The sequence below is a fragment of the Pyxicephalus adspersus genome, chromosome 5 (assembly GCF_032062135.1).
Source record: "Pyxicephalus adspersus chromosome 5, UCB_Pads_2.0, whole genome shotgun sequence".
Taxonomy (NCBI): Eukaryota; Metazoa; Chordata; class Amphibia; order Anura; family Pyxicephalidae; genus Pyxicephalus; species Pyxicephalus adspersus.
In genome coordinates this window covers 115,927,831-115,951,264 of record NC_092862.1, presented here as the reverse complement: position 1 = coordinate 115,951,264, position 23,434 = coordinate 115,927,831, and the positions used below count along the sequence as shown (strand labels likewise).

The 23,434-nt window shown below is 38.6% G+C and overlaps 1 protein-coding gene across 1 annotated transcript in view; it reads right to left on the bottom strand.

The window, feature by feature from the left end:
- Positions 1 to 22,937, bottom strand: part of HDAC9 (histone deacetylase 9) — a 322,976-nt gene extending 300,039 nt beyond the window's left edge. The window contains exon 1 of the mRNA XM_072412536.1: positions 22,525 to 22,937. The gene's annotated coding sequence lies outside the window, so the exon portion shown is untranslated. The remainder of the gene's footprint in view (positions 1 to 22,524) is intronic.
- Positions 22,938 to 23,434: the final 497 nt, after the last annotated feature.

The window sequence follows — 23,434 nt, the reverse complement described above, 5'->3', positions numbered from 1 at the left end:
ATTTTTACATTTTTTTGAATGTTATTTGCTTAAAAAATTCTTTAATAGCTGTTTAAAACCACAAAATGCTGCTTCATGCTTCCACACTGCAGTGCCTTGTACTGATATAGCTGAATAACAACCACACCCCACCTTACAAATATTTTCATGTATTGCAGCAAAAGCAAGAACATTGGTTAGTTCAGTTCTATTACTAAGTGCTAATTATAAAGAGTGAAACAGTAACTATGGAACTATGGACTAAAAAACTATGAACTATAAACTGCAAAAATTGAGGTTATGAATAGAATGAGCCTGATTTATTAAAGCTCTCCAAGACTGACGAGGATACACTTTCATCAGTGAACCTGGATGATTCAGCAATGCTGAAATGGATCTGGTCCAGGATTGAAAATATTTGCTAACAAATAGAAAATTACTTTTAAGAAATCAATTTCAGGTTTGCTGGATCACCCAGGCTCACTGATAAAAATGTGTTTTCTCCAGCCTTGGAGAGTTTTAATAACTCAGGCCCAATGTCCATCTATATATGCATCTTTTTAATGTGAAATCCTTGCAGTGCTTCCAACAATACATACATAAGTATCACAAAGCAAGCATGCTAGAATCGCCCCTTCCTATAGGGAGAAGTATCCGTTTTGGATTGATTTACCATCTAAAAGAAACCCTTGAAATTCAACCAACAATTAAAACTAACAACAATATGGTTAAAAAAAACATTTGTTGCCAGAACCCCTCCCTATTTTCCTTTAATAATGGTGTCATATTTGTAAAATGCTCATCAATTTAGAGTGCAACCTGACATGTGTTCCTCCATGTCTCTAGCCCATTGAGTGCAGTACAGGGGAGTGGTTGGATGCTTTCGATACCTTTTTGAATTTACAGGTAAAGTTGACCTTTACCTGCAGTTGACCTTGTAAAAGTGCATAAATTTGAGTACAACACTTGTTGCTCTATGTTTTTTTTTTTTACTTGCCTCTCCATATACACCATTTCCAACCAGGATTTCAGGAGATTAGCATTCTTCAAACTCTTGATTGATCTCCTATCTGATGATGCCTGCATAGTTCTTGGGCCAACACCCAAGGAAAAGCCGGTTTCATGGCACTAATAAACTTTTTAATTGTTTATAAGGGTGGTATTCTATCCAACAATGTAAGGGAGAACATGCTGGCGAACAATGTAAGCAGTTTTACCCACAAAAGCCACACATATTTGTTTTTAGAAGGGGTTTCTTAAGACCTGAAATTTATATCAAAGGTTCCCCAGGGGTAAAAAGTTTGAGAAAGACTAATAAAAAAATCACAAGCCTCAGAGTTTGTGCATTCTCAGCTATAGTACTAGGTGGAGGTGCCGGGATCACAGGACTGACTAAATAGAATTACAAATGTTTTATCACTTAAGACTCTTTACAGCATATGTAATCAATTTTAAATTCAGCTATTTGCTCGTAGTTCATGTTCTCACTAGGCCAAGCTATTTTTTAAATACACATTTAAAAGAGTGAGGACTTTAAGAAAAAATATCAAAAGCCAGAGAAAATGTGTGTGCAACATATCTGAACTGTTTAAACTAATATTAGCATATTTAGTATCCATGGAGTTGTATTTTATGGGAGAACCATGTGCTTATTATATTGCAGCAGCTGTTTAGACCTCCATAGTGCAGCCCTAGCAGCCTAGTTATACAAGATGACTCAATGAGGATGATCCAGCTGTTCTGCAATAGGTCACAACTCCAGTTTTCCTTTATTCAGCATTTTAAAAATGTATCCCTAGTTCTAAAAGAGGCGCAAGATTAATGAATTATAACTTTAGCGACATATGAGTCAACAGAAAAAAATAATGATGTTGCAAATAGTTCATAGGAGTTTTTGTGCAAAAAGATGCTTAAATGCCTTTAAACTTCCCTCTAAAAATCTATTCTGAATGGAAATGCAAATAGAATCTTCACATAAACCAGATATACTGGGATAGTCTGAGTAAACAAAGTTAACAATACCAGAACAGAAAGCTGTCATGGAGGAATGAAATATAGAGGCAATATGTATATTCCAATTTGACAAATAGTCATAAGTGAACACCAAAGAAAGATAAAAAACTTTCTAACATAAATGTATAGTAATTGATTAATATATTTTTAAAATAAACTGTAGCTAGGTGAAGACATAATTTAAAGTGTAGGTCAAAGTAAATGTTTTGTGTTCTTGTTATTGCTTTCTGCTTTCAGAATACACTAAATGTATTCATTAGTAGCCTTTTATACCCTGAGGGTCCTTATACTCTATATAAATAGTACCTTTTAGCTATAGCTAAGTCATGCTATTCCTTCTTTACTTCACTAGATAAAATGTATGTATCACATTAAACTAATGTGAGGCACATACCCTGCAGAAAGGGGGCATAGCTTTAGCATTGAACTGAAAGTCACTACCATTGTGGCTACCTCTGGTTTCTGGTCCTCTTCTTTACAGTTACACACCCAGTTACATGATGATACAGCTTACTGTCTGCTGTTAGATTTGGCATTGGCATTTTAATGGTAAAAATGCACAATAAAGACATTACAAGAGTGAGGTATTTTGTTTTCTTCACAGTAGTTTTAGTGCATTAATACTTCTTCTGTGCTTTGGCAATACAATGATCATGCCTGTTTATTATGTGCAACATAATTTCTACATTTCCATTTTAAAATAAGGCCAAACTGGTCTCAAGAACCCCCCCATACCCAATTTGTCATTATGCCACTTGTGGGTCAGTGTATGGGCAGAAAGGAAAGGGAGCGATGCCAGTGTTCAAAATTTACAAACTGTAGAAATGTTTTATTATTTGTTTCTCTCTTCTGGACAAATTTTATTGGATATATTGGTAAACCACAGGGGTAACAGTGTGCAAAGAGGTCTTAGAAGAGTTAGTAGACTCACACAACACAGGTTCATCTATTTACTCCTGTTAGTTGTTCTGTAAAGTCAATATGCATATGTGTATGCATTAGTTTTTAATAAAATGATTACACAGTTTAATAAAAAATTTGATTCGATAATCATCAGAAACCACAGCAAAATTTTCTAAAGTTTTTTGAACAGATTTCAGATCTGTTTTCAGTTTTACCCTAACATGTACAGTTCCTGAGTTACTAATATAGTTAACATTGTACGTGCATGTACGAGGGGGTGCTGAGAAGCTCCTGGCTTTGCCCAGAAAGAAGAGAGCCAGAGTTATGAAATAACACATTTATTCAACATTTTTCACCCTGAGACTGATGCACTTAGTACAGTGTAGTTGCAGCTTTTCTGGACCATTCAAATAAAAGTTCTTTGGTTGGACCGCAAACCAGCTCTCAGCAGCACCTTTGACGTCAGAAATGTCCTCAAAACGTTGCCCCTTCAGGTGTTTCTTCAAATTCGGGAACAGATAATAGTCCGAAGGGGCCAGGTCAGGCGAGTAGGGGGGATGGTGGACCAATTGGAAACCCAGGGTGTTAAATTTAGCAGCCACAACTTTGAACGTGTGCGCAGGTGCACTGTTCCGCAAAAAACGGATCCCTTTGGTCAACTTTCCACTGGGTTTCGTCTTAATTGCCCCCTTCAGCTGGTCCAGGAGGTTAGCATAATACTGTCCGGTGATACTAGAGCCCTGAGGTAAGAAGTCCACCAACAGAATACCATCTTTGTCCCAGAAAACAGACGCCATTACTTTTTTGCCGATTTCTGGGTTCGGAATTCTTCGGCCGCGGTGACCCGCTGTGGCGCCTTTCTTTTTACTGTTCCTTGGATTCAGGATCATAGATGTGCTGTCAGGTTTCATCCTCAGTCACTAACCTAGCCAAAAAGTCCTGTGCAGCTTCAAAATGGGCCAAAACGGCTTTGGATGCTTCAACTCGTTCCTTCTTCTGATCACTGTTCAAACATTTCGGCACCCACTTCGCTGAAAGCTATGTCTAGGATAGGGGTGATAACAAACCCAACATGCTCCCGTGAGATGTCAAATATCTGGGTTATCTTTTTTGCAGATCCTCAATAATCAGCTCATGTACAGCATCGCAGGTTGCCGGGTCAGTTGAGGTTGGGGGGCGCCCACTGCGGGGCTCATCTTCAACGGTGAAATGTCCAGTCTTGAAACTAGAAATCCAGGTTTTGACAGTGCTGTAGGAAGGACACTTTTCCCCCAGTGTTTGTGACATCTCAGTGTGAATGTTCTGACTTTCCCTGGAGAAACAAATACTTTATGACGGCCCGTAACTCTAACGATGTGAAACTTGCTTGTGCCTCTGCCATCACAGCTTCTCACTAAAAGAAAAACAGTTTTAAGAATCTGACCTGATATTTGCACAGTTACATACTAAGATATTAGGCTGTCATATGCCCCCACACTCATTTTTCAATTTCATCTGGAAGGGGGCATTCCAGAAACCTTGGTAGCAGTACTCCATTAACTGAATGTCCTGGTGAAAACGTTCTCCTTGTTCGTCACACACCATACCAAGATTTTCCGGAAAGAATTCTAGATATGAGTGCAAGAAATGTATTTCTTTTAAACATTCTTTATTTATATAAGATTTGCAAAAATACAAACAACAAATGAAAGCATTAAATTACACATGTTATAGGAAAATAATGCAAAGTGAAGAACAAAAATAGTTTCTATAAAAATAAACAGTATCTAGTAACAAAGAGATCGGTACCAGCGCTCTAACTAAAGCTGAACTCCGGAGAGAAAGGGACACTAATATAAATAAAAAGAATCTTATAATATAGTGTTTGCGGCTGGATATAAGCCTGAAACACTGAGGAAGGGGAGGGGGAGAAAAAAAAATAATATTATTTTAATTTTTTTATTTGAATACTTACCACAGACAATTACATGATCAATTAAACTATGTGGGGGGCCCAGGTGGTTTCTGTATTCCTGTGAGGAGGAAAATTCAGACCAATAATACCAGGTGTTAAAGAAATTTCTTTGTGTACCTTTGGTGGAGGAGATAAGGTCTTCCATTCTATAAATCTCATGGACTCGCTGGAAGTACAGCCGCACTGGGGGGCTCCACTTTGCCCCAATAAGCTTGGATACAGGATGAAGCTGCCACTATCAAGTGTCTAGTCACTGATCTCTTGTATGTTTTAGCTGGGAAGGAGTTGTTCTGAAGGAGAAAAAATGCTGGATCATTTAGTATGTGTAATCCGTCATCTGTTGGGTTATCGATCGTACCGTATCCCAGAACTGATGAAGTAGGAAATATGTATCAAGGTGTATCAATTGAGCATCTCCAACACTTATCAGACCCATTCGGGAAATATTGATGCAGCTTACCCGGGGTAAGATACCATTTAGACAGTCATTTATAACTTAATTCCTAGTATCTGCTACTAATAGAAGCTTTGTGACACCAAAGTAAGATCTTTTCTCTCTGGGCAAATCTAAATCTCACCTCTAGATCCTCCTCCCATATTGCAAGGTAGGAGGGAGATGAGCTCAGTAAAGAGTCCTGGAGGGAATTGTAAATTAAAGATAAAACGTGTCTCACCCCCTCACAGAGCTTCTCAAAACGTGTGTGTTTTCTGAAACTTATCACTTGGTTGTAATAAGCGTAATAAGTGGAACAGTTGCATGGTTCTTCAGGAATTCAGGCCCAATGACTGAAAACTAGGGTCCTCTCTGCCTAACCATTCACCCGACCTGAGGAAATGTTGAGCTGTACATATGGTGGATGAGATTATTCGAAGAAAAACAGGGTCCTCCGCTCCTGAGGGAAAAAGAGGGTTGCCCAGAATCAGGAATAGGTGAGGGTGAAGGTGATATACCCCATTTACTTAAGTATCCGAGGCATAAATCCCAAGTACATCCTATTGTGGGGTGCAGTTTCATACCTGAAGTCAGCAATTTAGGGAGCCATGGAGAAAAACATATTGTGTGGAACAGAAGGTTCCTGTGAATATGATCAATCTCAATGTAATTGTCCTTTGGTTTTTGTAGGAGACTGTTGAAAATTGTGGTGGCTACTTCATGGAGACCTTTGGCATCAATAGTCTCTGGTAGACCCCTGATCCTAATGTTATTTCTCCGACTTCGGTTTTCGAGGTCATTTTGATGATAGAACAGTTGTTGTATAAGAGAGGAGTGTTCATTTAAGGTCTGGGTGTGAAGCTGAACAATTTTAAATGCTCATCTCTGTCCCAGATATCCTTAAGTCTGGTTCTCCCTGGACTCTGTGGGTGATGAACCTCTTTGTCTGATTCCTTGGAGGAAGGAGAGGGGGCGAGCACAGGAGCGCTTTTTTCAGAAATCTCCGTAATGTCCATTTCAGAGGGGGGACCCTGAGAAAGGAATTGACTATTGCTGGGCCCTTTTCCATGTCTACCAGGTGTCCGTGAGAAAAAAATCTCCTTTTTGTTGGAAGATTGGTGGTTCAGTCTGCCTTTGCCCATGTTTATGTATCTTATGACTCCTATAGAAAACTATATGCTATAAAATGCTCCCCCTAGCAGAAATCTTACAAAGCTAAAAGCTCAAGCTAAGTGGGAGCTCTCTCTCTTGTATTTACATTATCATTAATGCAGGATGTAAATGCCAAATGAGTTAATAAGGGTTGATAGATGCACATGTTTAGGAAAGCAGCCATACAAAATAAAGTTCAGTTGATCCATCAGTTGATCCCATCAGAAAAGCATTATGTTCAAGCTGAATAGGAACACCTTTCCAAAAGTTTACATCCTTGTGACTGCTGGATGCAATGTCAGAACCTATAAGTCAGCGTTTATATATGGATCGGTTGAAAAGATTAGGCAAATCATTTCTGAGAGCAGTCTTTTGTTCCTTGCAGGTTAGAAAGTTAGGTTGTGAAATTGCAAAAGAGTCTAGTCTGAGGAGCTAGGAGATTCCCTTCATATCCTAATGATATTCACAATAGAATTAAGCTGTTAAGAGATAAGATTCAAGCTAGTATTATCAGGCTCTTCTCTTTGTAATATATATGATGCAAGGCTCAGGAAGATAGAATTGCAATATGATGAAACTGGATTTCAGGGCATCCGGCACTCAGGAGAAATATTGAATGATTTGTACAGCAGAGAAAATCGCACAAGGCACAAATATACTAATCAAAGAATGCAGGAGAACTTTTCAATTAAAAATAAGTTGTAAAATAAGCTTGAGTCAACTTCTCTTGATAGGATGGAGTTGGATTAAATCATGCTGGTGCTCAACAATATAGGGATGCAATGTGAACAAGATGGCCGTCTGGTTTCCTCTGAATAATAAATGCCCCCTGGGGGGGCTTTGAAAGGCCAGTCTCTGCAGATTCTCCTTATTATATCAAACAAAGGATTTCTGTTGTCATACAAAAGTGAAGGTTAGATTAGGTCCAGATCTAAAGTGCCTGGCTTAGATGGATGGCTGTAGATGGGAGAGTCCTCCCCCGGAAGTTGAAATGTATTTTTAATGACATGCGACAACCCAATTTTTGGTATGAATCAAGCAGATTCTGAACTCCTTACTTGTATGCAGGGGACTTATGGTTGCCCGGGAAATTTTCACACAACCACTTGAATGCATCCCAAGCTTCCAGCTGCTGAGGAAGATTGTTTGAAAACATCATCTAGCAAAACAGACTTGATCTGTGGCCCTAAAAATATCCTATCCTTCATTCTTGCAGTGCTTATGTTTGGAAACTTCTCAACAAGGTACTGAAAACTCATGGAGTTTGATTTACCCATGGCCTTTACAAGGTTCTTCATTAGGCCTATTTTGATATGGAGAGGTGGCAGAAAAATTTTATGCGTAAACTTGGTTTGGAATTACCATTATGCAGTATGACTACTTTCAAGTTTCTTTTAGAGGAATCAATGAATATACGCCATTCAGATGGAACATGCTCTTGTGACAAACTGTTAAAGAGTGCATTTATATCATGACCGTAGCACAGTGAGCCATCACTAGTGAAGAACGTTGTCAAGTTATGATTTTGTTTTCTGTAGTGAGTGACAGTTACACCCTTTGCAAGCAAGTGGTTCTGTTTAAGCCTTGAAGCAAGAAGTTCTGCTTTGTCTTTCGAGAGATTTAGATCACGAAAGAGATCATTCAGCTCTGCTTGTGTAAAGGTCTCTGGTTCTGAATCTTCCTCGGCCAAGTAGTCAGGATCAGATGATTTGGGGTTGTAACTGGCTGCAACTCCAGCGCATTCCTCATTACCTTCTACAGAAGCAAGTCCATTATGTGGCAGTACTGGAACTGGCAATGAATCATCATGGGGAACAGGCCTAATTGCAGAATCGCGGCTGGGATATACAATTTTGTGCTTAGTTTTGCCTGAGAATCCACTTTTGTTGACGTGGCAAAAATAGCAGTCGATTAGATGGTCTCCCATTTCTCTCCACACCATCAGGATTGCAAATGGCATTGCTGCTTTACGCCGATTAAACCAGTCATGCAGTCCATTGGAACAACTGGTACAGATGACATGTGGAGCCCAAGATTCATCCTGGTCACCAAGTGGATAGCAGAAATATAATTTGTATATCTTTTTAAGTTCTGTGGTAATTTGGCGAAGTTGTGCTTTCGTTGTGAATGAACCACACACGTAACAGAAACTGTCTGGATCATTAGGGCAATTTCTAGGCATGATGACAAATGAAATCAATTGCAGTTAGTATTTCACACAATATATAATTAGCTGCATTGCAAAAACTAAATGTGCTATTGAAAAACTGAACACAGATTTGAAATCCACATCAAAAATACTGCAAAGCCAACATAAAATTTTATCTGATGAAAATGACATGTTGACCTGTGTTATTATCTGCATGTTTTAGTGTCTGTACAACTGGGTGTCATCATTAAGTTGTGTCTAGGGCAGGATAAAATCTAATTACAACCTTACCTACATATATAACTAGATAAAAAGGGATATTTTGCATGATATCATCAAAGCACAATTCAAAAACCACTGTACAGCCACAAACTACTTAGGTGACAGGGCTCTCCAACAGCTTTTTACATTCTATATCAGGGGTTTTGACTTGTTGTACAATACCAGACCAATAGATTTCTTACTATATCCCCTTACCTTCTTCACTATATTGTCAGAATTAATATTATCATTGGTTCTTACTGAAGCAAGGATTGTCAAAAGATAACTGTCTGTTGTTACTTTGCAAAAGAAGAGTTAAGAACAAAGCAACTAAAAGAAAATTATTGTCAATCAGGTTGCCTCTCTTTGGTTTGACTGCCATTCGGCTGAACTGAGACAAATGTTCAGCTCTGGAATAGCCAAAGCTGAATTAGGGTTTACCCGTAAGGTCCCTAAGAGGGGAGCGACTGGCTGCTGTGTACACAATGCTCCCCAAGCTTACAGCCCAAGATTTCCATTAGTAACAAGACTATTGTGAATTTTTGGTTATTAGAATTTATTAATTAATCAGCTCAACTTCTGCTTCAACTTCAACTATCTGAAACATTACTTTATATTAATTAAGTGTGTGCAGAATCGATGAATGCATAGCTTCGCATCTCATCAAGCTGTAAACAGATTGCAGCATTCCATTTGATCGTCAATCAAATTTTTGCTAAAATCTATTCAATATAAGCTAATTCACGGTGGTAAATTTTTGCTGACACAAACACACATAGTGTATTCTTAGATTTATGCAGGGTACAGACCCCCTGTGACTATCAGCCCTTTTTTCTTTGAATGGGCAAAAAACTAAATACATTTTGCTCCTAAATCCTATAAAACTAAATACCATTATAGGAGTCATTTTGTACCTTCCTGGAGTTCAGCTTTTAATGTGTGGCAGCTAAGCAACTGTAGCATGCTAATCAACTTAAATACAAGTAATAAATATTAGCTATAGTATTATTTAATTCAAGGGTGGTATATAAACAGCTAACTGTTGCACTGTTTCTATTTATTTGTTTTTTTGTTTTTTTGTTTTTTTTTTATATTTCCACTGTACCGGTTAAATGTAGATAATTATAAAGAAATGGAATCAGCTCTCTTGCCATGCAACCTCTTCCCTGCGGACTCATATACATATTTAAAAAGGCTAATTACTCCACTATTTTGCTGCAGTCAAAAGAAATTTTACATTGAGAAGAGGAAAAAACGGAGTTCCCTGTGACACAATAATTAGCTATAATAACTTAATCACTAAGGCAAGCAATGAAAATTGGAGTTTTAAGAAAAAATAGCAAGCTGTAGGAAATTTGTTAGACATGTTCGAACATATTTCAAGACTTGAACTGGGACTGTTAGATTTACAGCAGATAGGGAGACATATGCTGTCTGAGCGATGAAATGTGTAGTCTGTTTAACATGTGTTCCCCAAAATAATACATGTCAAAAATGAAAATACAATTTTGAATAACTTAAAAAAAAGCTAAGCTTCAAAAACAGAAGGGTGGGATGGAGAAACATCTCATATAACAAAAAAATTTTTGTTATTGCTGCCTTAATTAAATGTATGTACTGACATGTAGAATATAGTGAAGTGCCCTGCAATGATTTAGAGCTTCTGTTTAACCAACAAGGTGTTAATTCAGTTCTAAGTGTAGAGGTTGGCTTAAAAAGAGTTTCAAGGTAAACGTTAAGCCCAACTGATGTCTTACACATCGTTTCTTACTTTATAGTTCTGTACTTCTATATGGTATTATTTTTATCTTATTTTGCTCTGCTATCCCAGTGCTCTACACACGTGCAATAACTGTCTTTGGAAACAAATGATCCACAAAAAATTGTTTGATAATTGTTAAAAAAAAAAAGTGCACAACGACTGGTCAACGACGCTGACGAATGAGGAATCTCGCTGGAAACGAACGACCATTCCGGCGGATCTGATTGGGCGACGATCATTCATATTCTATTGTGTGTACAGTTGTTCAGTGATCGTGCATTGTTTGAACGATCGTGCGAACAATTGTTCAAACTAACGTTCCTAATGTGTACATTATTGGTAGTTTATATTTGAACAATCTTATCGTTACACCATGTACAGAATTGTGCAGAAATGATCGTTCAAAATTATCCAGAATAATCGTGGATCGTTCGTTTTCAAACGATAATTATTGCACATGTGTACCTACCCTATATTGATATATGTGAGTAAGAACCGCAACCTAAATCACAGGCATCCTCACATACATTTGCAATACTAGATAGAGTGGTCGTACTCTGATGCCTACTGGACTGCATAGTCATTTTGGAAAACTTGTTCTGTGCAATTAAAAGAAAAAAATTAACCAACAAAACTTTGAGATTATACAGCTGCAACACTCAGCAAAATCTAATTTAGAGTACAGTGCTGTACAGAAGAAGATGGCACTTTGCAAGTGAGTGGAAACAGTAGCTGTTTGGCATCAGTTCAGCACCTTGGCCAGCAACAAGGAAACTCATCAGGAAATTGATTGCTTGATTGAGAAGAAAATGGGCTCTGTCAATTTACTGAACACTATAGACTGTCACTTATCAATTAAAAACTAAAACTCTCATAAATGTAATTATGTTTAAATAACTAATAAATAAAGTTTATTACACTGATGTTGGTTATGTAAAAGAATCCATGCTATATACAAAAAACATCAGTATACACAAGGTAAATGACAACTGAAACTACTTTCTAACTGATTGCCTATACAATCGTTTCTCAACTCCAGTCTTCAAAGGCTGCAAACGAATCATGCATTCATTTCTCTTTTTACTTTTGTTTGTAATACACTTTTAATTCTTAAAATCCTTCAACTGCAGCACAATATAAATCGTCTTTTATTTCAATGTGACGTTGTTAGTATAGGTAGATATAAAAGAACCCCATTTAATATACTAATGTATTCATTAGAACAAAATGAAATGTAGTTTTTGAATAGTACTTCGCATTGTCTTTGTGCTAAGATTCCTCTGCATATCAGCATTTGGCAGTTCTGTAAGCCAATCAAATATTTACTGCATTGCAGAATACTGAGAACCTAACAAATCATGCTTGCCTATTGGAGGAGAGGTAGACAGAAATAAAAATTCTGTCTGTGTCTGAAACCCAGAAACAGCTAAATGCTGACAAGGATTCAGATTTTTCCCTATTCTATCCAAAACTAAATTATATGGCAGAACTTTTCTCAAACTGTAAAATAATTTGAGATGAGTTACTGTATATGAAGATATACAGTAGCTTAATAGCTGATTACAATTTCTCATCCAAACTGTACCGCATCATTGTATCCCTTTACCATTTATGCCAGTAGTCAAGTGAAGAACAATACTCTGCATATGCAAACCCGAGGACAAAAATGTTATACTGTATAATGCAACATACCAGTTATCAGATGTAGCAGATACAATAGTTTTCTTTTACAAGATTTTTGTTTCCATTATCTTTTTCTGATCATCCTGCCAATTTCTGACCTATAGTAAAGGCAGTTACTGTATTTAATGTATTGAGAAGTTACCATTTGGTTCATCCATCAAAGTTTAGTGTTAGAGTTTATATACCTTTTAAAGTGTATGTAAAACTAAACTAGAATGTGGAAGAATTAAAGTTTCAGGTCTTGATGACCGCTGTCCCTGGTACACAAAGTGATAAGAACTCCAAAATTAGAGCATAATTGGAAGAGAAGATTAGGGGATGTCTTCCAATAGAGAACACTGTTCTGGTGACAACTGTCTAAGAAATGGAAAGGGAATATCACCTAACTTTAAAGACATTGGTGTCTGTAGAAGAGGAAGTGAAAGTAAATTTCTGTAATGACACATAGACAGCAGAAAAAAAGATTTAACCATTGATGATGGTGATATAGTGTTTTGATGGCATAAAAAGTGCTGATATGGGGTGCAAATTGGACCAAAGAGCAGATGGTACCAACGTGCTGGTATAGAGTGCTCATGGCACACAACTGCTCATATAGTGTGCAGATGGCACCTGAGAACCGATATAGAGTGCTGATGGCACCCATATAGAAATGACAACTCTAAATTTAGGAGCTATGCAGCAGTGTTGCCACCCTATCCCTGGAAACTACATTAGGGGGACTTTACTGGCAAGATTAACAGGTATTTGTAGAAATTTGAAGTGGGACACAAAGAAAACCTAAGTACTGATGGCATGCTGAATACACAAGAGTGCATTTATAGAGTGCAGATGGCACAGTAATGCTGATATAGAGTGCAGATGGCACCAGAATGCTAATATAAAAATCTGATGGCAGGAAGGGACTGATACAGAGTATAGATGGTTTTATATACACTTTCATTTAGTCTGTTGCATTGGAATAATGGCAAAGCATGTACCTAGTACAATAATGCTGAGATATTTCATTCTAGCTCGGTTTTACTTCTCAGAAACACACAGCAGGTTTCATCAGATAGGAAGTCAGGTGTACACAGGAAATCATCTCCCCGAAGATTACCGCAATATGCCTATGAAATAATTAGCTTCTGTAAATGTTGCAAATGTTTTTTGTTTATTGACTAATATTTTTTATATAAAACAACTAGCCTGACTCAATGAGCCTGTTTTCTATTTTTCTAGAATATGGAATTACATTTCATACCAGAGTATTGAATTTGTCATTATAATCCAATGTGCAAGGTGAAACAGACTGATTCCTTGACCATGAGTTAGCTGAGATCTGGAGTTTTCTTCCTGAAGTGTACTGGAGAAGCAAAAAGGCTGCTGAATGATCCAAAGTCTTTAGGGAGAAATCCAGCCTGCTGATACCCCAGAGAACAGGTCCCTGTAGAGTCCAAGAGAAGACTACTGCTGTATAAATCACAGCCAGACAATATAAATTAAGAGTTAAAAAAGAAACTTTTGGTTGGTAATTTTTTTTTTATGATGCTAAATACATAAAGCTTGAAAAGTAGACTCCCGACTTATATCATCATGGCACAGCCAATCACGATCGCCTAAGATCGTCTGGAAGAGGAAGAAGAGAAGCAAGATGGCGCTTACCCTTGTCGCTGGAACATGGACAGGTGAGTTGGCCTGGGTTTGGTTCTGCTTTAGGATATACTGTAGGGTTTATCATTTTCACTTCCAGAAAGCTTTTTTTCTGATCAGCTTTCCCACCCCTCCTGAGATTCTGTGGATGATGGTAGGCTGGTATGTGCTGGTTACAGTCAGACTACGGAGTACAAGGTGACCATGGGGACACTGCCATTCTGTAGTCCCACTCCAAAGTGTGCAGAGCAGGGTTGCTGCATTACTAGCCAGTGGGTCAATGTTATCATCCTGTTTCAGGTAGCACAGTAATCAGTGCTGTAACAGGCAGGATCTCCAGGTAATAATCAAGAAAAATCGAAAAAACAAGCAAACTACATTCACAAATACCTTCTGCAACACTTTTTTGTTTATGCTGAGTTACATACTGTATATGTTAATGTTTTATATGAGATAGGTAATAAAGTGGGCCATCGGTATGCATTCTGTTGCGTCAGCTATGTATGTCTAATTTTATACAACAAAAAACACAGAGCACAGGAAAAAAATTGCAATGAAATTACATATCAAACAAACCAGAAAATGATATGTAGTTTCCATAGTAACCCAATTTACCTTACTTTGTCGATTACAAACTAAGGTAAATTAGTCCCTCTTGTGGAAGGATACAGACCCTTTTTTGTACCACATTTCTACTTCTACTTCAGAATTCATTTTAAACGATTGTCTTATTACTGAAATCCAAAGTACCAGATTTTAAAATATTATTGTTATAAATATATCTTTAACTTTATTTATCTTATTTTGTCCGATGATTTACCTTGATTCGGGGGTGGCAACTTTAGTCTCATAGTTCTTGTCCTGTTTGCCGAGTCTAGCCTAGTTCAACTATATGGAGCAGCTAACTTATGTGATAAATTGATTTAAAATTGTATTTATCTGTATTTAGAATCATATACGAAGAGCTAATATTTGTTCTTCTGATGAAGCTGTAAAAGGCGAAACGCGTCAAAAGCACAACCTTGTCTTTATGAAAGAGAATAGTCATAAAGAAAGTCTGTATACTAAAAAAAAGTTTGTTTTATAAAAATCATGTTCTGATGTGTGTTGCCAACATGGTTGTTTTTATTGATAATTTGGAATAAATATAATTGATCAATTTTAAACTGTGTGTATAAAGACTCAGAGATTGGGAGTGCCTCAAAAACCCCACCAAAAAAAAGCACATGTTGCAAATACTTTTTTCTTGTTCTAGCCTAACCAAGCCAAATACTAAACATGGGGAGCAGCATCAAACAACAGATTTATAAATGTTTTTTTATCATTTAATATTATCCTTTCATATTGTGACCAGCTCCATACTTTGGTTGTGCTGCTTTTTTCCCCACATGTATCAAGGACAATTTCTGGGGGAGCCAATTAATTTAAATTCATGCTTTTGGAAATGTGGAACTTGGAGTGCCCAGAGGAAACCCAAACAAACATAGGGGGAACATGTAAGCTTCTTCAGAAAGTGTCCTAGCCAGCATTGAACCATAGACCCATAACTGCAGAGGTAAGCATGCTAACCATTAAGCCATCTATGACACGTAAATTCATATTTTGTAAAGGACCACTCTACCTTTTTTTTAGGTCTTACGCCAACAGTCTTAACTGACTGCCATCATTTCTGGCTTCCTTGTTTCAGCAGCCATTCTTACATTATCCATAGTATATAATAAAATAATCAAAGATATATCACCAAAAAAGCTCTCAAGCAGTGTATGAAGAACTTAACTTGTGAACATCTACTATAAACTAAACTGTTGAGGGTAACTGAAAACTTTTACTATGGAACTGTTAGGAAACAATTATCTGGCCAGTGATCCCATGCTGTAGGCCACCGCAAGACAGTGTGCCCTGTTTAGTTTCTTCATTGGTGTCACTTGCAGCAACAGGGAAGTGCAGGCAAATAGCTGTCTGTGCCTGTGGCATCCCCGGTTTCCCTTTGGCTGTGAATTGTCTCTCAGCATCCCCTGCTCTGAGACTGTGTGCAGCTGAAGGGGATTTAGAGTTGTGCTGAGACTAATGAGCAGAGTGTTTCCTGATCTCAGTCCTGCACTGCCATTGGCTGCAAGGGCTTTATAGCATCTCTGCTCCCAGTGATCTGTACCTGTTGATCTACTGCTAGTGTGAGTTTTGATTTATTTATTGTTGCTGACCCATGCCTGTTCTTGCCCATTTGATTGTATGCTGCCTGGACCTTTGCCTGTGACCCTGAGTCTGCTTTGTGTTCTCCCTTAGTATGTCCTCTGGTGGACCGATTGCCCATGTAGGACCTTTGGCTTGTTTTCTGGATTTGCCTTTGTAAGAACTGGTTTATCTGTGGGCTCCCGATCCTTTGCCAGCCCTTCCCCAGACACATCCCTTGCGCACTATGGGGGAAACAGTGTGCTGGGAAATGCACTCAATCTCCTGAGGATGAGTGGGGGCTTGCTACAGATAAAAACTGCAATGTGGTGCCTGGCGAGTACTGGTGCTCAACAAAGGCCTTACAGGAAATGTATCTATGACACATTCTAGTCTGACACATTTATGTCTTCTCAAATGGTATGAAGTCAGATGATGGGGCGGAATATTATTTATTGCATGATTATTCTATAGATCAATTTTGTATATACAAGGTTCAACTGGTTTAACTGCCATTTAAAGGAAGTGAGAGCAGTCAGTCCCTCTGCTCACTGCATTGCCATTTGGAAGCTGATCAGAAATAAAACATGCATTTCTGTTCAATCATTTTGCATCTATTTTTTTTTCTAATGATTTCTGAAAAGCAACTCAATCCGGAGGATGAAAAATTATCAAAACTGCTGTTTTTAAAGTAAGGATTAGAAAACAAGTTGAAGACCAAGGAAATGAAGAATGAATCAGCAGTCAAAAAGAACTATTTTCTTTTAGATTTAACGCTAAAAGTGTATATATACATAGATGCATGCAAACTCTGGACAATGCAAAGTAACACTGTCTGCAACATCATTGCCAACAGAAAATGCTGCCCACGATCATTTCAGGACAAAGCAAATGCTATGAAAACGCTCTTCTGTATAGAGCCATCCACCTCAATGCCAGTATCTGTACCAAGTGCAGTATATTGTAATAACATGTCTGGAACAAGCAACAAGTGCAGTATTCTGCTTCCACTGTGTTCAAAGCCTTTGCAATATTTTATAAATATCTCAGATACAAATGTTTTATGAGTATATAGAATTGCAACATGACAGACAATTGATAATATTGTACATACCATAATGGTAAACATTTGGAAAACAGATTTGACTTTAGGTCGCCCCTCACAGCTTGAGAGCTACAACATGGGGGTAAATCTGTTCAGAAAGGTATAGTATTTTATGTATTTTTACCCATATTACATAATAAACCAATGTAACATGTAAAGTGTACCTGTCACCCAAATAAAATACTGGTAGCCATCAAAAACTGCTCAGAATATAATGGACCAACCAGTTTAAAGAAGACATAGGGCCTGATTTAATAAAACAAACCAAAGCTGGGGAGGATACACTTTCATCAGAGAAGCTGGGTGATCCAGATAACCTGGAATGTATTTCTTTAAATTCATTTGCTAGCAAATGTTTTGAATCCTGGACCAGGTTTGCTGGATCACCCAGTTTCACTAATGAAAGTGTATCCTCTCCAGTCTTGTAGAGCTTTAATAAATCAGGCTCATAGAGGCAATATGGGCTTGCCAAAGTAGACAGGCTACAGATGCTGCAATTTTCCATAAATCTTCGATGGCCACTGGAATACATCCATATTTATATCTCAGTTTTTTACATCTGAGTAATTTTACATAAAGCCCAGCTCACCCCATCGTTGCTGGTAACAATAATGCAAGTGGTAGTCCTAAGACTGGAGGAGTTAAGTTAGGTGTTAAGTTTTCAGGAAGTTGGGGTTTGACGCGCATCTGAACTCTGGATGTGCGTTCTAAATACAAGGTATGTTTATGTTCTTATATAAAGCGGACTACCTACATACCTTTATTGTGTCTGTCATATGATGACAATCTACAGCAGGAGTGTCAAACTGAAATACACAGTGGGCCAAAATGAAACATTTGAATTGAGGAAGGTCGCTAAAGAATGTCAACAGAGGAGGGGGCGTTTCTGGGTCCTGATTGACATGCCAGCAGAGCATTCTGGTATTTGTATTAGCGGTGCATGCACTGTCCACCGGCGGGCCAGCTCTAGTGGACATTTGGTATTTTCTCGTGGGCCAAATATAATTGCAGTGCAGGCCAGATTTGGCCAGCGGGCCTAGGTTTGACACCCCTGGTCTACAGGCAGGAAGGGAAATATCTCCGCAATGGGACTTATCAGATACAAGGTATGTAGCCAATGCTTTAGCGAAGACATACACTTGCTGTGTCTCTATGAAGTTCTATTCCTTTCATTTTACATCTCCTACTGTTAGACTGGCATCATGTCCACAAGCAGAAAATGGGAATATCTCAGATATGGCACTTCACAGAAACAAAGAACTATGTAGCATACCATGCTTCAGAGAAAAACATACAAAATACCTTTTAACTTGAAAAAGACATCCAAAGTTTGGGTACATTTTAAGTATTTGGGGTGGAGAACATTTCTGTACAGTAAGGAGTGCTGCAGAGTTATTTTTTGCTCCTGGCTCCTCTCTGTTCAGTGCAGTTATATTTATTTTACCAACCTTTACCCCTCAACCCATTTAGCTCCCTTTAGTCTTTTATAAATGAGCAGGACCTCCGAAGCATAGAGTATGTAATTTCTATAGGTTTGAATGAAGGTTACAAGTGGCTGCTGTGCACTGTTGGGGCCAGCTGGATTAGGCACATGTAAATATATAGGAATGGAAGGGGGCTGGAAATGAGGAGGATGGGATTGGTACAATAAGAGTAATTCCCTTTAAGAGCCATTGCAGGCCATTAGTAAGCAGCCATTAGTAAGCAACTGTGGTTGTGGCTGCAGCAGATCATGGTGCAGTTCCCAAGGGTGACAAGTCACATTTAAACAAGTGGTTGGTGTTGTAAGATTTGCGGCATGGGCAGAGCTGTGTGCAAATCTGGATACCTGCAGTGAGGTTGCCTCTCCCAAGTGCACAGCAACACTATGTGCCTCAAAGCCGCAAACCACCCAGTTTTCCCTTGAACCTTTAAAGTTCATTAGAAAGTTACACTTAAAGCATGTTGCTGAAAACATTTCCTAAACCCACATTGCCAATCCCCTAAGCAATCATGTATGGTAAATAGGTTTCTTATAGGGATCATGGCATCCATTGTAATAATCAATATAAATGCTGCGATGAATCGACACAGAACACTTAACAGCACAACATGTAACCAAGCTCCATCACAGACATGGCTCTGCCTTATTTTTCAAACTTGTTTTGCTTTGTGTTGCTAAACCCAATAATTCCCCAGGATTACATATGATATTATTTTTAATAAAGTACATGTCAAATATAGCTGGAAGCCAAAAACACCAACAGCCTTCTCGGCACCTAGTTATTTTATATGAACAAGATAATAACAGGAATTATACATTCAAGGGAAAAGGCTCCACCTGTTTCCTACCTACCAGTCCCATTGTGGCACCCCAGTGGAAGATTTAATTATATGTGATCACATATCACTTACTGCTGCCTTCCTTTGACCTGAACGCTGATTTGTTTTTTTGTGAACCGGTGAACCAGAATGTAATTCCAGGGAATGGTAAATAATTATTAATCCTTTAGCTCCAAACTCCTCAAATATGAGGAGGCAGACCTGACAATTAGTCCTAGAATAGAGGCACGGGACATGTTAACCCAACCAATCCTATTCTTTTATTTAGCCAGGATCACTGCCCAACCTGTGTGGTTAGCAGATACAATCTCTGCTTTTCTCTACTCAGGGGAATCACTCTTTGGTTGAATAGATATTGGCCAAATGCTGTTCTCTCTCCTGGGATAAGATAGGCACCAACAGTGTCTGGCAGTTCTCCTCTATTCTCCACAGACATTAAAGTGGAAACCGCCACTGATGACTTGTTTGCACTTATGCAAGTTCATGGGCATTAGTTACAAAACTGAAACAAGCATGCAGCCTGTGAAAACAATGGATCTCCTATCCCTCATATTTGATAGAGATCTCCTTGTAATGAAGCCAGAATCAGGTCCAAAGATTGCACCTTAAAGAGGAACTCCAACCAAACATATATATATATATATATGAATATGCTTGGTCTGGACCAGCATATTCAGCATAACATATGAAAATAGGGTAATCATATCAAATATTCACTCAGTTATCATATCTAAATTCCTAGTGTTCATTATTAATATATATATATATATATATATATATATATATATATATATATATAAAAATTAATTAAATTAATATTCATGCATAATAATAGCAAATGGGTCATTTTATACCTGCCAGAGAATGTTGTTTCTGTCCAGCCAGCCCTAAGAATTACAGAGCCCTGCTAGACAACATAGTGAGGATGGTGACCTGACCTTTGTCACTGCTATTACATTACCACCTAGTCACTTCCTTGTTCGCAGCTGGTGATTGGACAATATGCAAGCACTAGTGGACTGATGCTGTCATCCCTCTACCCATATTCCTATCAGCAGTTTTATTTGTATCTCAGGATAATACAAAGCCAGTGTTAGGTACTTATGAGAGCTTCATTTAAATTTACTTTTTTATTTACTGCTTTAAATATTTGTAAATGTGTCTGCAGTTCATTTTTATTATAATAACTCACTAATGACAACATATTTCCTATAACATGTATTCACTGGGCACATGCAGTCACTGAGTGATTGCTTATACCAATGATTCCAAGGTGGTTGGGACTTGTTCTAAAGCCTGCAGCTAGTTTAGGAGAAGAAAAGCTCAAAATGCTATAGAGCAGACTGAAAAGCTCTCTAATTCGGCTGCTACAGAATATTCAGCAGTGCAAAATAAGGTGTTTCAGTGCCTTGTATTTAAAGACAGATTCATGGAGCTGAGTTTCTGTGCCTCAATACTGCACACTGCTATTCAAACCAGCAGCCTTCACAATGAATATAGTTGAACATTAACATTATTTGGGGAAATAACTTGATACTTGCATTGTACTTCAATAAAGTCACATGTTGCTGCATGACCATTTATTACATATGTATTGATTTTAATTAGCGGTGTTGTCCAAATGATAACACATTCATTATCTCTAATGTAGAACGGCCAGATAATACCAGGATATTGATGATTTGAAGGATCTCTAGTGTAGACCATTTACAATTGTACTCCATTAGGACTCATGCTGGTGAAGGACCTGCAGCTCACACACTTATGGGACTCATTTATTGACAAGTGAAGGATTTTCATCAGGTTTATACTGTATATGAGAATAATGGGGGGGGGGGGTTAGAACTTTTCTCTAAATATTAGGGGCTGCAGGGGAACAGTTACAAAACTGAAACAAGCATGCAGCCTGTGAAAACAATGGATCTCCTATCCCTCATATTTGATAGAGATCTCCTTGTAATGAAGCCAGAATCAGGTCCAAAGATTGCACCTTAAAGAGGAACTCCAACCAAACATATATATATATATATATGAATATGCTTGGTCTGGACCAGCATATTCAGCATAACATATGAAAATAGGGTAATCATATCAAATATTCACTCAGTTATCATATCTAAATTCCTAGTGTTCATTATTATATATAAGTTGCTTGTTTAACATTGAGATCAATATATAAAACTTGTATGGAGCTCATAAACACATGTTTTTTCTGCCTATACATACCCCAATGTTTACTGCAATCTATTCAATCATATGAAATGATCATTCAGTGCAGCCCAAAAAACTAACAGCGATAAATCCAATTACATTTAGGGTTCAAAATGTTTTAGGGGGGGGGGGGGTAGCAAACTAAAATAAAAAGCTGTCAGATAAGAATTGATCAGTTGATTCAAGGGAATACCTTAATGCAGTCAAAGTTTCCAAAACATCAGTCCACTTTTATACAAATCAATCAGACACAACTGTCTGAAAGCGATCATCTAGGACAGTGTTTCTTGACCTTTTTAACATGGGGGGAACCCTTGAAATAACTTTCAGGCCTTCAGGGAACCCCTCCTATAATTACTATATCCGCAGCTCACAGTACATTAGTGTGATGGCCAGCAAGAATGCCTCTTACATTGCTGGCCGGTGGAAGGATGTCACTCTTTAGGATAGCCAAAAACCTCATTGGCGTCAGTGGAAACTGACCCTAAATGCACAAATTGCTCAAAGAACCCCTGGAAACTTCTGGGCTCCACAGAACTCTGGTTGATAAACACTGATCTAGGGAGTGACAACTTACTAGTAAATGGTAAAGAAATGATAATTTTTCATAAAAATACAAACAAAATAAGACTTATGGCCAAACCGGCACTGACTTGGCCCAAAGTTCCATCTGCATCTGGATCAGCAGCAGTGCAGTGATCCAGTGATGCTGATGAAGGCAGTATTGGCCGTCACCGGTCGTTCCCAAACTGCAGACTACTGACCGGTGGGTTGTTTGATGTACAAGTCCACTTACCTTGCTGCTATTTCAGTAGCTGCTCTGAGAAGTTTGTCGCTCATCCAGATGATCCATCCTCAGGAGGGGGGCTGCCAGGGAGCGTACAGCACAAAGCAGAAGAAAGTTGAGGCTGCGGCCGCTGCCAGCGCAGGTTACATGAGTGCTGAGTTGCCGGGGAGCGCTGTCAGTGATGTTTTCAAATCTGCAGACAGAGAGGGAAAGGATGGCTGAGGATGGGAGGGAGGCAGAAACAGGGAGAGAAAGATGTGATCACAGCCCGTGGCGACACGAGTAGGATTTGCTAAAAATAGCATCTCAATAGAGGGAGGAAGAGGCTGGCTGAGCCAACAACCGTGGATCGCTTTCACAACAAGAGCATGGCCAGTCAGGCTGGGAGCGCCCGCATCCAGCGCACAATGTCACCCAGCTTTACTGCCAGCAATGTCGCTTTTGGGATTTGCCCATGCTTTGCCCATGGGTATTATCAGGGGCAGGTTACAGTGTGTATACATGAGACTTCACAGCCAAAGTTACCCAATGTCATCAAAGGCTGCTGATTAGGTGACCACGTCCTGCAATACAGCATTTTTGTGACACCACTGACTAGCTGTTATTTAATCTGCTGGGAAAGCAAAGCTCCTGTAGCTGCAGCGAGCTCATTACACTTTATAACAACAGGTCACCGGAGCCGGAGTGCCTGTGCAGAATTCACAGATGAGAATGATGCTGTAACCTGTGTGCAGAATAGCCCAGGGGGAATAGAAGCACAGCATATAGAATGTCCAGGGATTCCTAAAGGGTGCCCTGGACTGAACTACTTACCTGCTACCATAGCTCTTGTTTTCATCCTCCAGATATGTAAAAATAGCACTCTTCCTTTTTCATATAGCAGGGATTACATCCTCAGCTGTAGCCCTTTTTTACACAA